Source organism: Corapipo altera, unplaced genomic scaffold (genome assembly GCF_003945725.1).
Source record: "Corapipo altera isolate COAL_440 unplaced genomic scaffold, ASM394572v1 0, whole genome shotgun sequence".
NCBI lineage: Eukaryota > Metazoa > Chordata > Aves > Passeriformes > Pipridae > Corapipo > Corapipo altera.
The window spans coordinates 33,198,925-33,204,924 of NW_020884872.1; positions in this window are offsets into that span (position 1 = coordinate 33,198,925).

Consider the following 6,000-nt stretch of genomic DNA (forward strand, 5'->3'; position numbering starts at 1 on the left):
TTCATCAGTCATCTCTGTTATCAACAAAGCATTGGGAAAATTCCACAGAACAGGTGGACAGTATATTTAAAACCCTATGTTTAAAGAAGTACTTAAGATTTTAAGGTAGTTTTTTTTTACATTTTTTCAGTGTATCTATAGAAAGAATTATTTAATAATTATCTGAAGGGGGTTACAGAACACTGTTATATATCATAAAAATGTTGCAGCTTTAACTTCCCCTTAACACCAGCTTTGGCATATATGAGACTGATATGCTGAACTATCAGTAAAGAGTAAGACCTACCTTTATATGGTCACGCAAAAATTAATCTAGGTGACTGAAGACCAGAGGAGGCTATAAGCTCGTAATTTACAACAGAACTTACACAAAATTGCTTCTGAAAAGCAACAGGAAGATGATGTACCTGGTCTTCATCCTTAACAGGAAGGAGGTAATCTGATAACTTTCTACTACGGTAGTTTTTGAAGTGCACTATAGCTTCTCACTCTCAGTTCTTCATGTGATGGAGTTTCACAATTGAATATAATGTAGGACAGATTTAAAAAACTGCTGAAACTGATGTTAAGTCTGTTTTTTTATAATGTTTCACACTTCCTCTTAGGTGAATGTGTGTTTAAATAGACATTTCAGGGCTTTAGTGAAGAGTATTGTTAACTGTGTGCAAGACCAATAAAGATTTGGTATGAGGTTCAGCTTGAGTCTGTGTGATCCATCCCATGAGGGCAGTAGGGGTAGAGCTGTAATACCTTGTGCTGTTTGGTTTCATGGAAGACCCAGTCATAGGTTGTATCTCAGCTATCACTATCTCACCATGAACAGCAAATTGCTAGAACATGGAAATGTCTGCCAGAGTTCAAGAAGCGTTTGGACAATGCTCTTAAGTACATGGTGTGATTCTTGGGGCCATCCTCTGCAGGGCCAGAAGTTGGATTTCGATGATCCTTGTGTGTCCCTTCCAACTTAGGATATTCTATGATTCTATGATCTCCAGTGTTACTGCAAGTTACATTTCAACAGTCAGGCTGTAGCTTAGTGAAACTGGATCTTCACCTCTTTGCTGAAATAACAATGCTTTACTCTGACTTTTTAATTGGATATAATACGTCTTCCTTCAGTAATATAGTTGCAAAAGGTGAATAGAGTTGCCCTGGCTGCAGATTTTCTTACCTGTTTGCAAATTAAGCTGAGAAACCATTCTTTTAATCCTCCATTGGAAGTGAGCTTGACCTTCACAAATGCTAGTGAGTGTTTCAGCTTGTGGAGCTTATCACAGCCATTTATGTTCCGATTCCACTTTCTTGATTTTTCCCACCATTAAACTTCCTTAGACAGTTTTACCATATGCTGCTTTATTTTTTCAGGAAAAAAAAAAAAAAAGGTGCTTTCTTCTTTTATTTTACCCTTTCCAAGTAAAAATACATGATGCCATCCAGAGGGACCTCAACAAGCCAGAGAAATGGGATAACAGGAACCTCCTGAAATTCAGCTATTGTGAAGGGGGGAAACAATCCCAGGAACCAATACAGGCTGGAGGCTGCCCAGCTAGAAAACAGCTTTGCAGAATAAGCCCTGGGGGTCCTGGTGGGTACCAGGTTGAACATGAGCCACCAATGTGCCCTTGCCATGAAAAGGTTAATGGGTGTCCTGGGCTGCATTAGGAGGAGTGTTACCAGCAGGTTTAGGGGGGAGATCCTTCCCCTCTACCCAGTACCTGGTGTGCTGGGTCCAGTGCTGGGCTCCCCAGTATGAGCAAAGTATGGACACACTGGAGAGAGTCCAGCAAAGGGCCACAAATATGGTCAAGGGACAGGAGCATTTCTCCTATGAAGAAAAGCTGAGGTAGCTGGGACTGATTAGCCTGAAGAAGAGAAGTTTCAGGGGGATTTTAGCAATGTGGGTAAGTACCTGATGGAGGGAGTAAAGAAGATGGAGACAGGCTCCGCTAGTAGTGCCCAGGACCAGAAGCAACAGGGACAAACCGAAACACATGAGGTTACTTCTGAACACCGGGAAACACTTTTTTACTGTGAAGGCAACCAAGCCATTGGCACAGGCTGCCCAGAGAGGTGGTGGAGTCTCCATCCTTTGAAATCTTCAGAAGTCATTCAGGCATGGTCCTGGCAAACTACCTCTAGGTGGCCCTGCTTGAGCAGCAGGGTTGGACCAGCTGACCTGCCGAAGTACCTTCCAACCTCAGCCATCCTATGATTCTGTACCCATTATAACCTCTATCCATGACTGACTCCTTCCTATCTTCTAGCACTGTTCCACATTCACTAGGCTTTTTCCATGTCATTATAAGTTACATTTTCACTGCTGGAACTGCAGCACAGCATGCCAGGGCGTGCAGGAAAAAAAGTCCAGTCATTCACCTGGGAACAAAAGAGCTCCAGAGAGATCCTTAACTGCTATAAATTCCATAGCTCTGTGGTCCTCACAGTTCACATTAGCTGACACACTGATGTCAAGTCCTTGGCTACTGTTACAGTAGACTGCCCAGTCAGAAATGAAAAGCATGTGTTTGCTCCTGGACCTGTCTGCATTGAAGAATCTAATATGAATCAATGAAAGAGCTAGGATTTGATATTATGGTACTAGTGAGCACTCCTTGTCCTATTTGAAACAAATAAGCAGCAGTGGTCCTAGTACTCAAACACACCTCAGTCACCTGGTCCTGATTTTCTACTGCCTTCTACCTTCTGCAGTCATCTGCAACCATGCAAAGGGGAATGAAATAATACCCAGTCCTGTTTACTTGAACAGCCCTCAGAAGTTTCTAAGGGGTGCTTTTTGGAAAACGTCTCTTTCTACCTCTCCAGAAAAGCCTACATAGTTCTCAATTCTTTCCAGGCATTATGCTTAAGGGAAGCTGTTTCTAGCTCCTGGATGTAGAAGTAATCAGCAAATCTGAAATAATTTCAGGTGTTATGCTGGAATGAGCAATGCCTTGTCTATTAGACCAGAGAGCTTTCCCATTCCGAGCTGTGACAACATTAGTGTTGTTGAGGGCATTTCTTTCTATTCAGCTTAGTAATGGAATTGCAGTGTGTAGCTGGGGCTCCAGTGGCAGCAATTGGGACTGAATCTGGTTTCCAGGCAGAGAAGAAACAGTGTAAGGATGACATTCAAGAAAAAATTAAGTACAAGAGAGTTAATTTGGCTTATCCTTGAGTTGCAGATTTCTATTGAACATAGAGTAAATTATGTAGTTGATATATAATAGGCTAAATTGCAGGAAACCTGGTAATTTAATATGATTACAAGCTGGATTAAAACAGGTTGAAATAATTAGAAGCAACCTTCATTTTTCATTTGAGATAATTGCAAGAAAACTGCAAGTTCCTTTATCTGTGCTGGTAGCAGAGATTAAGACAACTTTCTACCCAAAACTTTGGTAATATCTTTGTCTAAAAGAAAGAAAAATGACAGCTGCTCAAAAGTTTCTCAGTAATTACCATGGGCATTCTAAGAAAAGTTTTGATCCAGTGACCTTTAGAAGGATGAGAGATAGTCCAGGTGGTGAAAAAGGTAGGCAGACCTCAGAGCAGTCTAAGCAGACTTAGCCATACAACCCTGAGAAGCGATATTTGTGGGATGCTTGGTGAGAAGGAGCTTGGTGATGAAAACTGTATCAATTTGTTTGATTCTCTGTTGTTCAAGAAAGCAGAACTCTGTACTTTCTTTTTTGTACCAAGAACTGTGCTGGAGAATAAGATCCTTCATGAGTTTTCCTTTTAAAATCAAATAATCTGTTTCAAATCTCACACTTACATATTGCACAAACCTTTTGCCTCAGTGGGGATAAAATTGTGCCTGCATGCAGTTTAGTCCCACAGCTTGTGAACATCACTATAGAAAAAACACTGTTTCTGTTAGATCATGACCACAGTTTTACAGGAAAATTAGCATTTGCTTTATGCCTTGCAATACAGCTGGCTTACACATTTTGCTGAATTTAGCAAATACATCCCTCTGGAGATGCTAAGCTAGCATAAACTCTATAAATTATGAAGGTTTCACTAGCCCTTTTATCTAGGTGATCAGAGAACTAGGAATCTTCATCTATGTCATGATTTAACTCTCCCCAGCAGCTAAGCTCTACTTAGCAGCTCACTCACTTTCCCATGGTGGAATGGGGGAGAGAATTGGAAGAGAATAAAGTGAGAAAACTTGTGGGTTGAGATGAAGACAGTTTAATAAGTAAAGCAAAGTCCACACATGCAAGCAAAGCAAAACAAGGACTTCATTCACTGCTTCTTATCATCAGGCAGGTGTTCAGCCACCTTCAGGAAAACTGGGGTCCCTCGCACATAGCAGTGACTCAGGATGACAAACACTGTCACTGCAAAGAGCCCCCTTTTCTTCTTCTTACCCCAGCTTTATATGCTGAGCATGACTTCATATAGTATGAGATATCCCAGTGGTCAGCTGGGGTCAGCCGTTCTGGCTCTGTTCCCTCCCAACTCCTTCTGCACTCTCATACTCCTCGCTGGCAGCGTGGGGAGCAAGGCAGAAGAGGCCTTGTCTCTGCGTAAGCGCTGCTCAGTGATAATGAAAACATCCATGAGTAGTCAACACTGTTTTCAGCACAAATCCAAAACATAGCCCCAAACTAGCTGCTCTGAAGCAAATAACCATGTCCCAGCTAAACCCAGCAAAATCCAGCTGATCTCTGACTGAGATACCACAAGTATGTACATTTGGGGAGCAGCAGGGGAGGATTGCTTATGTGGTTACTTATACAATTTTCCATGAGAGTTATGAGACTAATCAGAATTTGCCCACCATGACTTTTCAGAGCATTCCCAAAAAAGACACAATCAAGGAGGAAGGATTTGGGAATGGATAATAATGGTTTTTTAGCAGGTCATTCCCAAGTGATAAACCCCAGGTAGCTCTGTGGCTAGGGAAGATGTAATACCACCTCCATGCTCAGAGGATTTCCCGTTGCATAAAACAAGTCTCACTGCTTAAAAAAATACTGGTTGCCAAGGTGGCCTCAACAAGAGATCAACTTAATCTGAAGAATGCAGTGGCCTTTTGCAAAGCGTGTAAGAAAGCCAGGTCCTGAAAAGTCCTGTAGATCACATCAGTAATGAAAATTGAAATGAAAATGTGAAATTAAGGTGAGAAACTGGCAAAATGTCTGGCAAAAAGAGAACTTTTAATATCCTTAAAATTACTATTAGCAGGTGGCCCAGTTTGAGCAAATTATACATCAAAAATCACTGTTGTTAACTTCCAGAATTTTTGTGACAGAAATCTGGCAGTGCTGTCTCAGTGATGTTGGAAGCAGAGCAAGCATTGACTCAGGGAGAACAACTCGGTGAAAGAACTACTGAAGTTTATTTGTAGACCAGAAAAAATAAAAAGCAAACATACGGTATTGAAAACTTATTTTAAAAACAGTAAAGGTGAAGGTTCTTTTGATAGCTTGCTACAGCATGTGTTCCTTGAGGTCTTTACGGATGACATATAGTGCCTAGGTAGCAATTTTAATGCAAAATTACAATTATATCAAAATCTTGGGCATATTTGGACTGGTTCTGAGTCTAATCAAAATGGTGAATGATTAAATCAGATTTTGCTCTGTGAATAATTGGTTCATAGAGCTCTACTTACTCTACTTGCATGTAAAATGCCTTGAAACTGTCCAGAGTGTGGTGCAGAAAGCCATTTCTGGAAAATCTAACAATTACTGTCAAATGTACATTCCCTATTGGCTGCCAACAATAGTCGTAACACTGGCATGTCACTGGAATCTCACTGAAATGGAGAGGACCAACAGACACCTCTTCATTAGCCCACCAGTAAAAGACAGAAACACTCAATGTTTCAGCATAAAGACAATGTTTCAGCATGTGAAGAGCTGCTTCAGTTTCAAAACAGCAGCTGTGAAAAGCAAAATAGGTAAAAACATGAAAGAACTACCGATAAAGCGGGGAGAATAACAACGATAGCAAAACAGCTTAACAGGAAGGAGCAGAAGAAGACTG